Source organism: Mesocricetus auratus, unplaced genomic scaffold (assembly GCF_017639785.1).
Source record: "Mesocricetus auratus isolate SY011 unplaced genomic scaffold, BCM_Maur_2.0 Super-Scaffold_100006, whole genome shotgun sequence".
Taxonomy (NCBI): Eukaryota; Metazoa; Chordata; class Mammalia; order Rodentia; family Cricetidae; genus Mesocricetus; species Mesocricetus auratus.
Window position 1 is genome coordinate 93,117,366 of NW_024429190.1, and position 18,991 is coordinate 93,136,356.

At 38.3% G+C, this 18,991-nt stretch overlaps 1 protein-coding gene across 7 annotated transcripts in view; it reads left to right on the forward strand.

The window, feature by feature from the left end:
• The window catches only part of Nrg3 (neuregulin 3), a 985,840-nt gene that overhangs the window by 377,919 nt on the left and 588,930 nt on the right, over window positions 1-18,991 (forward strand). The window lies entirely within an intron of this gene.

Here is an 18,991-nt window from a genome sequence, read left to right on the forward strand (position 1 = left end):
ATTGAAAAAATAGAGACTTTTAAAATAATTTCATTCATTCTCTGAGAATTTCATGGTTTGATAGTATTACCTCTCTGGGCTGGAGAGGTGGCTCAGCCATTAAAGGTTAGGCTCACGATCAAAAATATAATTTTACCCCTACTCCAATTCATTCCCAGCTTTGTCCTGATCTTGCTACCTTTCAAACTTCATACTCTCTTATTTTTACTTTTAAAAAAGCACCTGATTCAATGTATATTGCTTATAGTTTTGGGGCATGGGGCCTCCCCCAGAGAGTGAAAACCACCAGAAGTTATGTATTAAAGAAAACTGACTGCTTCTCTCCCAGCAGCTATCAAATGTCAATGCTCCTCATTAGAGTGAGACTTTCTGTCCACCTCCTCCACCCCAGCCTGGTGTTTGGTCTGACTCGAGCTTGCACAGGTCTTACTCATCCTGTCAGAACAACTGTGGTTTCACATATGGTCTCTTCTTTCTAGAAAACACAGTTTCCTTGTAGTCAACAACCACCTATGGCTCTTAAAATCTTCCTTTTCCCTTCTTTTATGATGGTACCTGAACCTTGCGGGGAGGGAGAGTCATATAGATATCCCATTTAGGGCTGAGCAATCCTCAGTCTATTAGTCTATGAACACTGACAAATTATAATGTCTGTGGTAATTCAATCTACTGTAAGAAACATCTCAGATTAGGATTGAAAGATGCCCTAATCTGTAGGTTTGGCAATAATTCATTAGGAATCATTTTAACATTATATCTACTTAGCAGAATAATAATAGTAGATTCTCCCCTAGGGTCTTTGTACTATCTAGTCAGAGGTTCTTGATCCTGGTGAAGGTACTAGGTGTGGAATCCACCTCACAGAGCAGGACTGAAATGCAGTCTGAACATGATTGGTTACTCCCTTAAATTATGGGCCAGTATTGCACTACTGGCATATATTGCCGGGGCAATCTTTATGCTGCTTGCATAGTTTATAGCTGGATAATATTGACAATGACTCTTCAGTTAGCATGCACAGCACTTTCTGGCACTATAAAAGCTGGCCGTAGGGATGAGGCTTCCAGGTCAGGCAGTGACTACTTGATTTCCATGTGCTTTAGGATTCAAGTACGTGGTGTCTTCAGAAAAGGGATCTTACTATCAAAATCTGGAAGATAACCAAGAGCTATGGCAATATCTTGTAATAGGTGGGAACTATAAGCCAATATATTAACACTGCTTTGAATATATAAACTATCAAGCATGAAACTTTGTTTTTTTCAAATTTATGTATATGTATAGTGATCTATGCTTATATTTACCACTCATTTCATCCTTCAAATGATTCTATATCTCCTCTATCATCATCATTATCATCTCTCTCTCTCCAAACGTTGTCTTCTTGTTATTTGATAACTCACCATGCACAATTAGAGATTTCTAAATATACATGAGTATGGAGACAACTAATGGAGCATTGGAAACTTACTGTTTACCCACCCTTTGAAAAAACATTATGTCTTCCTTCATCAGATATCACTTGCTAGTATTTCTTCAGTTAAGGGTCTGGCCTCCTGAGCTCACACCCACTTCTATAATACAATATTGACTGACTTAATCTTGTGCAGGTCTAATGTAGATAATCCTGGTTTCTGTGAGTTCATGAATATAATAGCCTCATTATGGCCCAAAGACATCATTTTGCATCAATCTTCCCCACCCTTCAACCCTTAAATTTTTTGTGCTTCCTCTTCCATGGTGTCCCCTTAGATGAATGAGAGTAGATTTGATAAAAATTGTCCCATTTAGGATTGAGTGCTCTGACAATCTAAGTAATAGTGGAGAGACTACCTTAAATGAGATTATATGCCATCATAGAGCCTTCATCCAGTGGTTAATAGAAGCAGAGGTAAACACCCACAGCTAAACACTGAATTGAACTTGTGGAACTCAGTTGTAGAGAGGGAGAAGTGATGAGCAAAGGAGTCAAGACTAGGCTGGTAAAACCCACAGAAACAGCTGACCTGAACAAGGGGAAAAACATGGACCACAGACTGTTGGCTGAGAGGCCAGCATGGTACTGATCCAGACCCCCTGAATGTGGGTGTAAGTGATGAGGCCTCGACTATCTAAGGACCTCAGGTAGTAGATCTGTATATAAACTTTGGGAACCCATTCCACAAGGAGAGGTGTTCTTTCAGCCTGGATACATGAGGGAGGGCCTAGACCCTGCCTCAGATGATATGACAGACTTTGAAGATCCCCCATAGAGGGTCTCACTCTTCTTGGGGAGCAGAGTGGGGATTGGGTGGGCAGTTGAGGGGGCTGGTAGGGGATGGGAGAGGAGTGGAGGGAGAGGGAGCTGGAATTGATATGTGAAACAAGATTGTTTCCAATTTAAAGTTTTTAAAAAAGGACTGAGTGCTCAGGCTGTTATTCTTAGCTCTTTACCAGTAATACATGTCTACATTCACTGATTCCCACTGCAAATAGAAGCCTCTTCAACCAAGGTTGAGATTAGCCCAAATCTCTGAATATAAATGCAAATATTTAGAAAGGAATTCTGACATTATGCCCATTTAGTAAAAGAACAGTAACAGGGTTAAAGCAGGTGAAATTTGTTTTATTTTGCTACTTAAGATATATTAAGGTCTAGGATATATCTGAAATCCCTGATAATCTGGAAGATTATCTTGTTCTTCTTGCAAATTATTGAAAAAAACAAGATAGAAGTCTTTAAGCAACTTTTTCACTGCCTTGTTCATGATGTGGTTAATAGAGAATAAATGATATTGTCACAGCCAGGCAAGTCATCCATATTCCATGTAATGGACTAAAAAGGGCCATTGTGAAAATAGAGGGTAAAGAATTGATCAAGGTCAAAGATTAAGTAAGCAGCAATTTTGAAGAATATGAAAACAATGACTTATCCTCAGAAAATGAGGGTCATGGTTCTAGGACTAAATAGGTAGATTGGAAATTACTGACATGTGATTTCAGTACATTTAACCTAAAATAGTCCTTCTATTCCAGACTTTCTTAAATTATTCTTGGTTTTCAATGCTATTATTCCCATCACTATTACCAGTATTTTAAAACACTGCTAACCTAAACCTACATTCCTAAATCCACTTAACCAATGTGTACTCACTACATCTCTAAGCAATTTCATCAGTCAATCCCTATTCCTGTTCATGGTATAAATTCCTTTTCATTTCTACACTGTATCTCTGGGGCAATTGCCAGTCTCCTTAACTGGTGTCTAAGGAAAGAATCCTCTGTACTCTCCCTGCAATCCATCCTCACTACTACCAGAGTAATCTTTTTATGTAAGAGTGACCTCTGACTGTCAGTGTGGCATTGCAGCTGTATAGTTTATCTCCTTCATTCTTGCACTTTCAATCTTACAAATGGAAGGCTGGATAAGCTCTAGGGGCCATGCCAGCTGCCTTGTGTTTCTGGAGTAAGTCAAAGAGTTCAATTATGGATTTTTCTATTAGGTTGACTCAAGTTGAATGGCTGTTCCTTTTTGGGTTTGTTGTTATTATCCCACAAATAATGAATGCCGTTAAAATGTTGGTGTGTTATTATGCCATGGGATGGAAAAATTCTCTGCAGTATAAAACTATTTTTAAAAAAACTCTAAAAGACGTCAAAAGATCTGAACTTCTTTCAAATAAAATTGAACAAAAATGAATAATATTGAGAAAACTGAGCACAAAAGAAAAATTATTGTATTTTCCAAAATATAAACATCAGATACTTTAGGCTATTTTTTGTGAAAGTGCTGTAAGTTCAGTAGGGTTGAATGTGCCAGCAATTTCGTTCAGTCATTTTTCCATTGCAAAATACTATAAGAACAGTAACTACCAAAGGCTAGCACATTTGTGGCAGAAACAGAATGTGAAACTAGAGACAGGTGTTTATTCTTTGAAAAGCAATAAAAAGTTCAGTCTCCATCTTTCTGTCTTCTGCCCTGCCCCCTTCTTTAGAGATATTATGATGGAGGATGTCTTTTCTAGGTGGAAGAAATTCATTTCAGGAATTCTGAAAGCCCAGAAACATGTCATCACTGGAAGTTAGATAATGAAGGGCATGGAGTGTAAGGGCATACTTCTGTTGCCAACTGTAAGGCAGTCTAAGTGAAGGGGGTACTTCTCTCACCTCCTCCCTGATTTGTTATGAAAAGCTGCACTCACGATGAAGAGTGCTCATTCACTATTATCTATATGATCAGTCTAAAGTTGAACATTGCTATCTAAAATAGATTTTCCATATACCACATTTTTGGCGTGTATGTATGTATATATGTGCGTGTGTCCAAGGGTGTATATATAGGTGTGTTGGTGGGCATATAGAGAGCAAAATTAAACCTTGCATATGGTCGCTCAAGAGTTTTTGTTGAATGAGGGTTCACTGACTAGGCTAGACTGACTAGCCAGTGCGCCCTTCACACTGGCTTGTTCCTACTACCCTAGTACTGAGTTTGTGTGCCACCATGTCCAGCTTTCTGTGTGTTGGTGTTCTCAAGACTGGACTGAAATTCTCAAGGTTGTTGGGCAAGAACTCACCCTCTGATTCATCTTCAAAGAATATTCACCAAATGCCAAATTTTAAATTTTTATACCTTTTCCTGAAAATAAATAAGATTGTAATATGGTTCTTAGTTCTTTGTGTGGAGTATAATACAGTGAGTTAGTGACATTCTTCTGTTCTCCACTAGTATAGATGTAGGGAAAGATCAAATTAGCAGTTTTATAGCAAATATCTTAACAATTTATAACACTTTAGTAGCTGACTGGAAAACAGGATTTTTGAGTTTTGCCTAGTTCTTACAGCATAGTTATAGTTTAATCACCAAAGAATCCTGTCAGCATCCTCATATCTATCTTCATATTAAGTGTTGCTTTCTTTTCTGAGACTTCTGTGATTTTATACTTGGATTATGGACTTTTGGAAGAATAAATGAATTTTGTTTTACAAGGTCAAATAAGAACAATTAAAATTTATATTAGCTAAGGAAATGGCTCAGAACTAAAAACAACTGTTAAACAAGCAGCCTGAAAACTTAGGCTTCTTTCCCTGGTACCCACCTAAAATCTAGACACATCAGAGCAAACATCTGTAATCCCAACAGGTTCCCATAGGCATAAGGGTTCAGATGGAAGCATGTCTAGAAGATCTCAGAGCAGCAACTCTGTTTTACCTGGTGGTGAAAAGACCCTGTCACAAAAACACAAATAATGAGGAAAGGTGAAGACTAACATCTCAGAGTTGTCCTCTCAATTCTATATATGCATCCTCACCCACATACACCTACATGCACATACACACACACACACACACACACACACACACACACACACACACCACATAAATCTGTAGTTCATGGAACATGGGTTGGTTTATTTGTTTGTTTCCTTTGTTTGGTCTTACTGGATTTTTTTTTGCTTTGCTTTTTAGTTTTTTTTAGTATTGGGAAGGGTAAAAGAGAGACGAGAGTGAACATGAAGTATGGTTGGGAGGATCTCGGAGTAGTTGAGGTAGGAGAAAGAATATCATCAAAATTTATTGTACGAAAAGCATATTTTTAATAAAAAAGGAAAGTCCCAGAAGGCTCATTCTGACAACCCCACATACACTTTTTGATATACCCTTTCTCAGAAAGGGAAACCAGAGTTGAGGGTCACAAACCCTGTGGCTAGTAACTGCCTGTAAGCCTTTAGCTACTTAGCTCTTCACTTAATTCATGTGTAAAGGGGGGAAGATAATGGGGAAAGTAACTCACATAGTTATGAAAAAATAACCTAACAGGTTTCCTACTACATATTAAAAAGGATAAATGCTCCTCTTGTGAATTCTTTATAAGCAGTCATTTCATTGTCAATTTCTTCTTATTAGCTTGACAACAGAAATTCAATCCACACGAGTCGGTGTTATTTGGGAAGAGTTGTGGGTTGCTGTCATTTCTAAAGTGTAATCACATTTGCTAGTGTTCTGATGATACTCCAGACTTTTCATTCATTCTCTTGATTCTGCCCAGGCTTCTAAAATTGCCAGATGGCAGGGTTTTAAGTTTGGAGGGACCCCAGAGAACTCTCATGCCAACTTTCTCATTTTTAGAATGGGGAATGAATGCCAAGGTAAGAAAGATGACTTATTCATTTGTTTCAGAATTCTGTCACCAGTCTCCAAAAGAGATAAAACACCATCTTCACATAGAGGTTTGCTTTCCCATGTCCCTTTATGCAAAAGCCATGTCAGCAGACATACCATTCTCACTGACATCATTTCCTTTGCTATAAAATTATAAAATTTAACTGAGTATGGGTAAATAGATTTAAATAACCATAAGTAATATTTACCCATAGAGTTTATAGTTTCTCCAGGTATGACCAGAACACTTCAAATTCCATACTTCAATGTATGCCACATCTTCAAAAATGTGTACTGAATAAAGTTTTAACATATGAAAATGAAAAAAAAGTTTATATCTAGGCATGGCAACATCACCCTGTAACCCTAGCAGTTGGAAGGTTGAGGCAAAGGAATGTACATCCAAAGAATAAGATGGGTTATACAACAATACCTTGTTTGATAAAGAAATGAATGAGTGAATGATGGATGCAGCAATGTGCAATTTGTTATTAAAAATACGTGAGATCTGTTGAAGCTGATGCTTAGTACACAAAAACACACACAGCTTGACAATTTTTTAAATCATTAACCGTACCTAGAGGGGTCTCTGTGGCACACTGGTTATGAGACAGCAGAGTAAATCTTTGTGTTTGAGGTAAAATAGGATATTTCAAAATGGCTTCAAGCAAAATACAGGTAGCAATCAATGTTGCTGAAAGTACATTTATCGTTGCCTATCAGACAGTAGGACTTGATCTTCTTCTGAGGATCTTGTACTGATGCCTAGAAGATGAGAAGCAGAGATAGCCACTTAACTGCATGTCACTCAAGGGACACTTGATATTTGAGAACACCTTGGGCACAAGAATGGAATCTGTTGGGGGTGTATGTTTAACTCCTTTGCATGTGAAAGCCCAGGAATCTTTGGTGTGTGGCTGTGATAGGAAGGGTTGAGTTTGTTTTGGGAACACCTAAATCACACAATCTGTGTGAACTGAGAATTAACCATCACCACTCATGACACTGACTGAATAATGAAGTCATTCTTGGAGCATTCTTTGAGAGGTTCCCCTTCTATCTGTTGATGCAAGCGGTCTCAGCTCCCATGAGGAGGCTGCTTTACGTTTTCAACTTTTATAATCTGAGAAAAAAATATTCAAAATAAAATACCTTAATGATTGAAAATCATTCTCTAACATTCATGCTGTTGCAGAGATAATTTTCCTATTCCATTACTAAATGAACACAAGTTTCCTTTGTATAAATATCCACAGGCTTTTTTTTAATTGTTGATTTTTATGTGTAAGAGTCTTTTGCTCTCTTGTATTTATGTATACCATATGTATGGCTGATGCCCACATCATCAAGAAATGCTATAGGATCTCCTAGACGTAGAATTACAAATAGTTGTGAGCTACTGAATTGAACCCATTTCTTCTGTAAGACCAGCCAGGTCTCTTCACTGCTCTAATGAGTCATCTTTCAATTGCCATGAATTAAGAAGTTAAATCATTTGCCTTGTCCCTTAAAGCATTCTATCAGGAGTTTTAACACCCCTATCCCTATTGAAAGTCTCGGGTTCCTTTTTAAAACCTTATATGAAGTAATCAGGTGGGATGTTATTCTATTTGAAGATTTGTTTTGCTTTTCCTCAATTTTGAATGTCTCTTTATTTTTAACTTTTGTTTACCTGAAATGCATTTTTACACAATGTATTCTCTTTAAAAATGTATTCTTCTCCCGTGCATTTCAGCTATGTCTCCACATCCTCTCTCCTAGTATCCACTCCTCTTCCTTTCCCTCCAGAAAAGGGCAGGCTTCCCAGAGATATCAACCAAAAATGCCATGGCAAGTTACAATAAACTAGGCACATCCCTTCATATTAAGGCTGGAGGAGAGCAGCCCCAGTAGGAAGAAAAGGGTTCCAAGAGCAGGCAAAGAGTCAGAGATAGCCCTTGTGCCCACTGTTAGGAGGTCCAGAGGAATACCAAGCTGCATAACCACAATACATAATGCAGAGGACCTAGGTCAGATCCTTCAGGCTCCGTAATTGTGGACTGATCCCACATGAATCCTGGTTATTTGATTCTGTGTGTCATTTCTTTGTGGTGTCTTGAACCCTCTGGTTCCTACACACCTTCCTTGATCTCTTCTGCAGGATTACTAGAGTTCTGTCCATGTTTGACTGTGAGTCTCTGTATCTGCTCCCATCAGTCTCTCAGTGAAACAACTCTGATGATGATTATGCTTGGTGCCACTCTACAAGCGTAGCAGAGTATCATCAGAAGTCATTTTACTGACTTTCTTATGTAAGTGTGGCTGAGTTGTTGTCCCAGTCCCTATACTGAAAGCCTTGATTGGCTACAGAAGATGGCTGATTCAAGTTCCATGCCTCCATTACTAGAAGTCTTCAGTAGGGTCACACCGGTGAATTCCTGGGAATTTTCATTGCAGTGGTTTCTATCATGTGTCCAAAATATCCCCCAATTCAATCATCTTTCCTAGTTCTCACTCTTTCTACACTCCAACCTAATCCATCCTGTTTCCATCCCCATCTTTCCCCAGTCTACCCAGGGAACCTGTTCTACTTACCCTCCCCATGGAGATCCATGCATCTCTCTTTAGGCTCCCCTTGTTGGTAAATTTTCCTGAATCTGTGGATTGCATCATCAATATCTTTTATAGGTAACAGCCACTATAAGTGAGTACATACCCTATTTGTTATTTTATGTGTGGGTTGTCTCACTCAGGATGATATTTTTCTAGTTCCATCCATTACCTGACAAATATCATGATGTTACTTTCTTTTTTACAACTGAGTAATACTCCATTGTATAAATGTTCCACTTTTTAAATCCATTCTTCAGCCGAGTGACATCTAGTCAGTTTCCATTTCCAAGCTATTATTAATAAAGCTGCTAAAAACATAGTTGTGAAGTGTCCTTGTGGGAGGATGGAGCACCCTTGGGGTATGTGCCCAGGAGTGGTATAGCTTGGACTGAGGCAAATCAATTCCCAATTTTCTGAGGAATCTCCATATTGATTTCCGTAATGGCTGTACAAATTTTCACTCCAACTAGTAATAGAGAAGTTTTCCCTTTGCTCAGCATCCTCTCCAGCACGAGCTGTCACCTGTGTTTTTTATCATAGCCATTCTGACGGGTATAGACAGAATGTCAGAATCGTTTTCATTTGCTTTTCCAAGATGGCTAAGGATGTTGAACATTTCTTTTAGTGCTTCTTGGCCATTTGAGATTCAATGTTGAGAAATCTCTGTTTCAATATGTACCCTGATTCTTGTAACTTATTTATTCTTTTACATTTCATTTTACATTCCAACCACAGTTCTCCCTCCCACCCCTCCTCCCACCTGCCCTTGCCTGTGCCCCAGCCCACCCACAGTTCACTCTTCCTCACAGGTAAGGGCTCTCATTAGGAGTCAAGAAAGTCTGACACAGTATGTTGGGGTAGGACCAAACCCCTGCCCCATGCATTAAGGCTGATCATGGCATCCCACCATAGGAAATGTGCTCCAACAAGCTAGTTCATTTACCAGATTTGTTTCATGGACCTACTACCAGGGGTTTCGCTGATAATCCAAGCTTTACTACTGTCTCCCACATAAAGAGGGCCTATTTGGGTTCCTTGAAATCTCTACCACTGTTAGACTAGAGTTCATGAGTTTCCAAGACCTTGGTTCAATTATCTCTGTAGTTTTCTCCATCATGATCTTGACCTCCATGGCTTATGTATTCATTCATCCCACTCTTCAACTGAATTCCCGGAGGTAGGTCTGGTTCTTTGTTGTGGATCTCTGTGTCTGGTTGTATCAGTTGCTGGAAGAGAGCTCTATGCTGATAGTTAGGTAATTCACCAACTACAGGGGAAGTCCAGTTCCAGCATCTTCTTCACTATTGGCTGAAGTCATCCTTGTGGATTTTAGGTAGTTACCCTAGAGCCAGGTTTCTCCATAACCCTAAAGTGACTCTCTCTATTAAGGCATGTATGGGTTTTTTGAGAAATCTGGTGCTAGGTGTTCTTCCACTAAATCCCTCCCCTTCTTGGCTATCCTGATCCCTCATGTACCCCATTTTTATATTAGATTATTTGATGATGCTTAGTTTCTTGAGTTCTTTATATATTTTGGATATTAGCCCTCTGTTGGATGTGGGGTTGGTGAAAATCTTTTCCCACTTTCATTTTATTCTATTGACAGTATCCTTTGCTTTACAGAAGCTGTTTAGTTTCATGAGGTCCCATTTCTTATGTGTTGATCTTAGCTATTGGTGTCCTGTTCAGAAAATTGTCTCCTTTACCAGTGCATTCAAGGCAATTTCCAACTTTCTCTTCTATCAGGTTAATTGTAATTGGATTCATGTTGAGACCTTTTATCCACTTGGGCTTGAGTTTTGTTCAGAGTTATAAGCATGGATATATTTGCATTATTTTACCTGCTAGCGTCCAGTTATACCAGTACCATTGTTTGATGATGCTTTATCTTTTCCATTATATATTTCTGTCATTTTTGTCAAAAGTCAGGTTCTATAAGTGTGTCGATTTATGCCTGCATCTTTGATTTGATGCAATTGATCATCCTGTTTGTTCTTATGCTGATAGGATGTAGTTTTTGTTACTAGGGCTCTGTAGTAGAGGTTGAAATAGGGGATGGTGATACCTCTAGAAGTTCTTTTATTGTACTGGGTTGTTTTAGCTATTATGGATTTTTTTTTGTTTTTCCAACAGGTGAGTATTGTTCTTTCAATGTCTGTAAATAATGTTTTTGTAATTTTTATGGGAATTGTTTTGAATCTATGGATTGCTTTTCTTGAGATCATCATTTTTGGCTTGTTTTAAATAAAGAATTTTTAATTTAAATTAGAAACAAGCTTGCTTCACATGTCAGTCCCATTTTAACTGTGTTAATCATACTGATTCATGACCATGAAAGATCTTTCTATCTTCTGATATCATCTCCCATTTCTTTCTTCAAAGGCTTGAAGCTACCTACAATACATTCTGGTTATGGTTTCCACTTCCCCTATACTTCCCAGTTCCCCCCCCCACCTCTCCTCCCGTATGGATCCTTATTAGAATATACACAAGCATCCATGGAATAATATAACACAACATAGCACAATGCAACATGATGCAATATGATGATGATATAATATGATATGACATGATATGATACAATATGATAAAACAAAAACAAAAAGGGATAGGACAACACAAATAGAAATGTCCAAGTGTGTCAAAGAAAAATCACAAGGAACACATACAAATACTGAGACATACAGATTCACAAATGCAAGAATCCACCCCCTCCAAAAAAGAACACACAAAATTGGAAACCATAACATATGCAAAGTGTAAGGAGAAAAGCAAACAGAAAAGAAAAATGCCCAACTCAATAAGTTTTGTCTGCTCTAGACAGTAAGGTGAGGCCCTCTACCTGCTTTCACTGATTCATTTTAATTATTCCCAGGTTAACAGATATATGCTGGTTCTTCTGTAAGATCACAAAAGTAGGGTTGAGTTAGGTGGTCAGGCTGTTTCCCGTGTAACCCAAGGAACCTGAGACCTATATATCTATGGAGAAGAATCCAAGGTGCCAGCTTGGCATCCTCAGGCAGAAGTGATGGCCTTCCCATACCACTCTCCTTGATTTTAGCTCATATGTTTGACACTTAGATCACATTTTCCAGCGAGCTTACCAGAAATATTAAGTTCTTGAACATCCATATTATGATGCCCAGAATGTATAGAGTATGCAGTGACATTACTTTCTGCATACACTGCATCTTTCAAGTCAACTTCTAGAACACACAGATTTTACACTCAGTATCCCTTAAATAGAAAACAAATTGTAACAAATTAAGTTCTCATGTCAGGAATGCAGTAATGACCAAGTTTGCAGCACTTCATATATTTGAAAATTGTTTTTCAAAGATTTCAGTGCTTGTAGAGGAGGGGATTTGTCATGTTCAATCCAGCCTTTGATACAAATGTAAACATTTGATACATTACTGAAATTAAATGTTTGATGAATTGGTAGATACATGAATATCTCTCCCTTCAGATTATATTCTGCATCTCATCACCAAGAATTTTCAGTTTAGTCAGATCATTTTCTATCACATTAATAATATTGGTTATTTCATTCTGATATTTATTATCTCTCATGATATGATCGTGCCTCAGTCCTTAATTCTGACCTCTAATCCTTTGTGTATAAAATCTAGATGATTCAACAAGTACCCGTGATTACTGTAAAAACATCATAGATGAGTTTCATCCATGGAACCAAAGTGGATGGAGTGAAATCAACTCCTGAGTGCTGTTTGCTAGATTCTGCACGAAGCTGTGGCATGTGTGTGTTTTCTCTGTCTCTGTTTCTCTCTTTATCTCTTTGTCTCCCCACACCCAGAGAAAGACAGAGACACACAATAACACACAGCAAGAGGTTACAATATGAATATGCTTTAAATTTTGAATAAAATCTAAACCCAGGCTCGCAAGTTGGCTTAATGGGTAAAGGGCATGCAGGAAGATTTGAGTTTAGATCTCCAGAACCTTTGGAAAAAAACACCTCCAGTGATGAGAGTCTGTAACCCCAGTCAGAGGCCAGGAAGGCAAGTTAAAGATGAATCCAAGCAAACATAAATGAAATTACAAATACTAGAATAAGTACAAGTGCACGACCACACGCGAGCACACACACACGCACACACACACACACACACACACACACACACACACACACACACACACACACGCTCCATCCTGAACAAAAGAAGTTAGACATAGCATGATTCTTCTTTATCTGGAATGCTTAAGGTGTATACTCCAACTATAGAGTCTGCCATAGCCCTTCCCCAAAAGATCTTGTGAGCCACCCAATTTTCATCTATTTGCACATACTCTGATATGTCCACAAAGCCTTTATGACATGTTTGCCATTCTTTCAAGCTGTTACTCAGATGTTCCTATATCCCACAGTGATCTCCCTGCTCTATCTGTGTGGTGCAAAACACATTTCATTATACGAGAACCAGCTAGGCTACCACAACAGTATAAAGTGAACATCTTGAAAGCTGGGGCAAAATCTCCTTTGTCTTTCAAGTTCTGCTTCCAATTTGAGTGACAGCTCAGTAAGTACTTGGTAAGTGAGTAAAAAGTTTATCCAACAACAATAGTATTCCTCTTGGGGAAGTAATTCCTAAAGATTGGCCTTATAAATAATAAATCCTCAGCTTTTATTTGTGCAGAAAGAAAATATACACCTCCCAAACATGTTTATTGTGGTCTAATACCAGAAAGAGTATATTAACATGAGATGAAAAACCCATGAAATGTAGTTATAGGAAACATCTCTGCATACAGCAGTGTGTTTTGCAACTTTAGAATAACGTGTTTAGAATAGTTTGCAAAATTGCAGCATTGGAAAGGGATGTTCGGTTGGTGATGCGTGCAACTGGCCTGTGGTGCTTGCTGCTCTTGGGAGTCCTCTTGGTCACATCTTCCCCATCTGTACAGGCAGCAGCAGGTGGAACCAGAGTTGTTCCATATGTGGATTAGTCTATGGCTTTTTCTAAAGGCTCCAAGAGGCAAGCTTACATTTTGTCTTCAGATCTTTATATGAAAATACCACTGTGGATAATGAGGCTGTTGTATGCATAATTTAACTTTAGGAAGCCTAAATTCTGCTGCAAGGCAAATTGGTACCTAGAGGCATGCAATTTGCATGGGGATTTCAAGTCCTCCTCTTTTGTATTGTCCCTGGCCTAGTGTTACTTTTTTCTAAACTATTCTCTCTTGTTCTTTGAATCCCTAATTCTGAGATTGTAACTAGATTACCACGACTCTCTTAAATGGTGGTTTCAGAACCCCCATAGGGCCTGCTTTGACTGTTTCTTGAGGTTTGATTTAGAGGTTGGCAAAGCCTGGATCCAGCCCTCAACGGCAGTCTCGGTAATGGGCTCCTGTATTCATGTCCTGCCTGACTAGAGTCTTTAGGGGCAGCTGAGCCTGAAGCTGCCCAGAGTGGGTGGCTCTGATTGAGTCCTCAGTGGCTGACTTCACAGCTCAATCTGTCAATCTGTTTGGAGACAGACGGTTAGAGAACTGTCTGTCTGATTTGCCTCGAAAAGAATTTGGCTTCTTGGCTGAAGTCTTTAGTGACAGACTGCTTTCCTATGCCTCTGGGCTCTGGAACATGGCTGTGTTGGCATGGATATTGATTTTGCTTTTCAAAGCCTTTCAGAGCAAGGGCGTGTGTATCAGGAGCTCGGGAGAACAACCTGCAAATTATAACTAATATTTCTCTTACCGTGCGATGGACAGTGTTGATCTTGTGGATGATACCTAGGGCTTATGTGATCATCAGTTCTGCCTCTTTCATAATGAATATTCCAAGGCACCATGTTTCAACTTCATGAGGCTGCATCATGGATCCTAGTTCATTCACTGTAAACATGTTGGGTACTTTTGGAATTACATGTGACAGGTCCAGTGCATAAATGCCTGAGAGTTCCTTAGTGATGCTTAGTGAATTACCTTAGGGATTTCCACAATCAGCAGAGAAGCCAAAAGAGACAGATGGCTCAAAAAAAAAAAAGAAGAAAACAGTTAGAAAAGGGGATGCTTCCTAGGAACATCATTTTGGCTAAAACTGGAGGACAAACTAAAATAAACTTTAACAATGAAGGAGTTGAACATGCATTGACTTCAGCTGGGCACACTTAAGGACACTGTTCCACTTTGGTAATGAAGCCCCTGGACATGAGGGCTCCTGGAATCCCTTCAGGTTCAGTGTTGAGAAATCCATACTTTCTATTCTTTGTAAACATGACTATTCATCAATAACAGTGAGGTAGGCACTGACTGGAAACAAGTTAGTAGGTCTTGGGTAGAGACAGTTGGATTCCCAGCATCTTCTAATCAGCTAGCATGTCTTTTGTTTTATGTTTTGCTTTGTGTGTTTGTTCTTGATGAGCAAGGAAATATACAGAGGGAACTTTAAATATGTTACCTTTGTGTTATCTTCAAAAACACTTCTGAAGTGGCATGATTTACTTCCTTTTGTAGTTGAGAAAAATAGAAAATCGGTAAATTAAAATCACTTCAGAGTCTTCCACTGAGGACGGGAGCACCAATATTTGAGTGAAGAGACTGAATTTAGTATTTCTCCTCTATTGTATGTCTGCAAATGTATAATTTTTAAAAACAGGAGTGTTATTTGCATTCTAGAAATTCAACAACTTGAGGTTTTAAGAAGATGGGGGTATATCTGACATATTCTTGATACAAATGGTTGATTGTTTTTAGGAGATTATGTAGTAGAGATATGATTTACCTTTCTAAGAACAAAGAAAAGAGGCCTGCTTCATATGTAAACAGTTATTAATGTATAAATGACAATTTAACTCCAAGAGCAAAGCCATTAAAGTGTGGCATAGAGCCTGAGCATGGTGGCTCACAGCTGAAATCTCTGTACTTGGAAGAATGAGATAGGACATACGCTGCTTTTGAGGCTAGCCTAGGGTTACAGTGTAAAACTGTCTCACAAAACCCAGAGAAATGATAAGAAAAAGAGGAGACAGGGATAAAGTTATGGAGGGTGAAAATGACAGGATGGATTTTTTTGTTTCTTGATCAGGAAATAGAATTTGTTCTGAAGATAGACAGATGTTTCTTTGTGGTGCATTCTCCAGGATTTGTCCATGTTGCCAAACAACCTGGGCTTCTGATTGTGCCTAGGAGTTAAATTTTATGACATGTCAAAACCAATGACAGCTCTGGCAATCATGCCTTTTATACAAAAGTAAGGAAATCTCAAGAAAGCTCCAGAATTTTGTTTAATTCTAACACTTTCATAATATATACCCTGTTGTCCTAGCATAGTGCAGTTTATGTTTTTCTAGGAACATGGCTTGTAAACCACATGTGCTTTTTTCATTGTAACCTAATGTGAACAGTTATCATCTGCATCAGAATGACTTCCCAAATTCACCTATGCATTGAAGACTGGTGGAATGATAACTTGAAATCTATGACATATCAGATAGTAAACTAGTTCGTAATACTGAATAAATTACCCTGCCTCACTGTTAAGTATGATACTTGCTAAGCAGGTGTTAGTTCAATAAAATCCAGAGATTGAACAAAATTTTAAGGAGAGTATCACGAGGAATTCAATGCAATGAGCCGTATGTTGCAAAACTGCTTCTCTCTTTCTGAATTTAAACAATAAATTTTAACGTGGATTCATTTTGTTTTGATCAAATTTACCCCTCTTGCTCCCCGTATCCCCCCACCCCCAAGGTCACTGTTAAAATGAATTAGGTACTGCATTGGTAATTATTGTTTTCACATATGCATTTAAAGTTAGGTATTTGTAATAGTTGTTGGACTATATAACCTTTGTTCATTTGCTTTGTGGACTTCTGTAAGCTTACAGATTCAAGGATTTCAGGTAAAATACAGAGATGTCGTTCATCTTTGAGATTTCTACTACCTATGAAAGCATGGGTTCCTGTGATTTACTAAGGATAGGAAACATTTTTAACAAATTGTGGTCTATAAAGGAATTAGAAGGGCTGATTAACACATTTTTACACCCCAGTTTTATATTGTACATGGTCATTTATATCCAACGCTGTTTGACATGGTAACATTGGCAGTGGAATGCGAACAGAATTATAAAAATCAAAAATCATTTAAAAAGTGGTTCTTCCTCCAGTTCTTAGAATAAAACAGCTCCATCTGGAAGACTGTTAATCAGAGCCTTCTGATGAATGTTGTGGGAATAATGAAGACTCAGAAGGATGAGAAAGAAGAAGAGGAGAAGTTATGGTCTCAGCATAATTAAAATAAACTGAGAGTGACAATGAGAAGTGTTTTCTGAATGTTCTGTTTTTATATGTGTTACTACTGGCCTCTAAATTGTGACAATATTACTTATAACATTTAACAGTCAATTATTCTAAACATCCTTTTAACCCCATTGTTCATTCAAATATTTGTAAGTTATTGGCATACCTACAAGTGATGATCCTGTGAAAAGTGCATACACCCATTCTCATCTTCTCTTCTAATCACAAAGCTCCTCAAATCAGGACTTGCTCACAGCTGGAGTTTCATGAACACTGGCCAGGATGGGGTTAGTCAAAGTCTAACAAATACAAGTTGATATAATGATATGTTTCTTCCTTTTAATAAGTTATGCTGGTGAATTGCATACCACATACTGTATTGATGGGCTGACTGGGTAATTGTAATTGCAAGTAAGAGTTATCTATTATTTGAGTAGGTACACATGTGATACTGACATTCCAGTTACTGTCAAGCACTCTGATAATACTTATTCTCTGTGTTTGACCAGTTGCAAGATGCTGCATTAACTGCCCTCCAATTCACCCTGAAGATTCTCTGAGGAGACCATGAGCAGCACTAATATATGACTATAAAGTTATGTATTAAGATGGTAATTCTATAAGTATGCCCATAGTTCTGGACAATGAAGATTCAAGATTAAGATGTTAGCAAGTTTGTTGGCTCTGACAACCCTCTCTCTTTGACTCGTTATCAGCTTCACTCAGTCTTGAGTGTTCCTATGGCCAAACCTTTATGCCCAAGCAATGGCCTTACTAAAATTCCAGCTTTCCTCTTGTAGTTAAGACATACCCTTGGGATTGTGTTAATTGTAATCATTTCCTTTTAAAAAAAACCCATCTCCAAAATATACTGAAGACAAAGACTTAAACCTCTGAATTTTAGGGAACAAAATTTTGTCCACAACACAGTAAAGAGCTGGTACTTCTGTCTTGTAAACAAAATACTATATTCCTGTTTTTCAAAATTTCAAGAAGAAAGCATCTCCTGAAAGGAGGTGAGCCAATTTACTCATTAGTTTACATTTCACTTTGCTTTAGAGAGGTATGCTATAAATATGCACTTGAGGCAGGCCTCCAACTTGTGATCCTTATGCCCCAGAATCATGAGTGTTTTGGAGTGCTGTTATTATATGCTTGCCCTATAATGCCTGGCTTTCTCATTGTTATTCTGGGGCATGATCATGTTTGGATGTTTCTTTTATGAATGTGTGTCCTCAAAGCATGAGGCCTTCAGTTACAGCGCACAGGGCTAGAGTGTTACTTCTGACTCCAGGACAAATTCAGATGTCCACTGTTTAGTCAATCGGGAAAGTTTCCATTCTGTGAGTGCAAAAGACTGTGGGTCACAGAACTCTGCTCTGTTCGTTTAGACTCTAGGACTAAAGAGTTTGAGGTCCATAAAGAGTTTGAGCAAGCGTGACTCATTTTCTATTTGCCCCACTGTGGACAATGCTTAAGGACTGTAACCGCATTGGAATGATTTCAGGATGAAGGATATTGTCTGGTTTCTTGTACCCTCACCTCTACGTTACATAATGAATGTACATTATCAAAGTAAAGCATTTGGATAAATGAATTAAAAAAACACTACCTATTCAAGTGCTGTGATGGAAGGAAATATATTTGAGATAATTAAAAGTTAATGAGGCAAAGTCTGAGTGTGGAATGGGTTTATTCATTAATGTTTAGTTCTATAATTCTATAGATTCTGTGGATGTTAATTGCTTATAGCACATTTTTTTCAGTTTTGTCAATTAATGCAAGATCACACAAACCACAGATCTGGGGCATTTTCTGAATCTTTTCACTGCCTTCAGAGCAGAGCCAGAAAGGAAAGTGAAGAATGAAGCCAGCCGGACAGCTGGAGCCAGCAGTCCCAGGCAAGACTGTTCCAGGAGCATGGAAGGAAATGTCAGCTCTTTCCATTTTTATGGAGATATTTTTAGGATGGCTTCTTTTCTTCTTGGCTAGAGCCA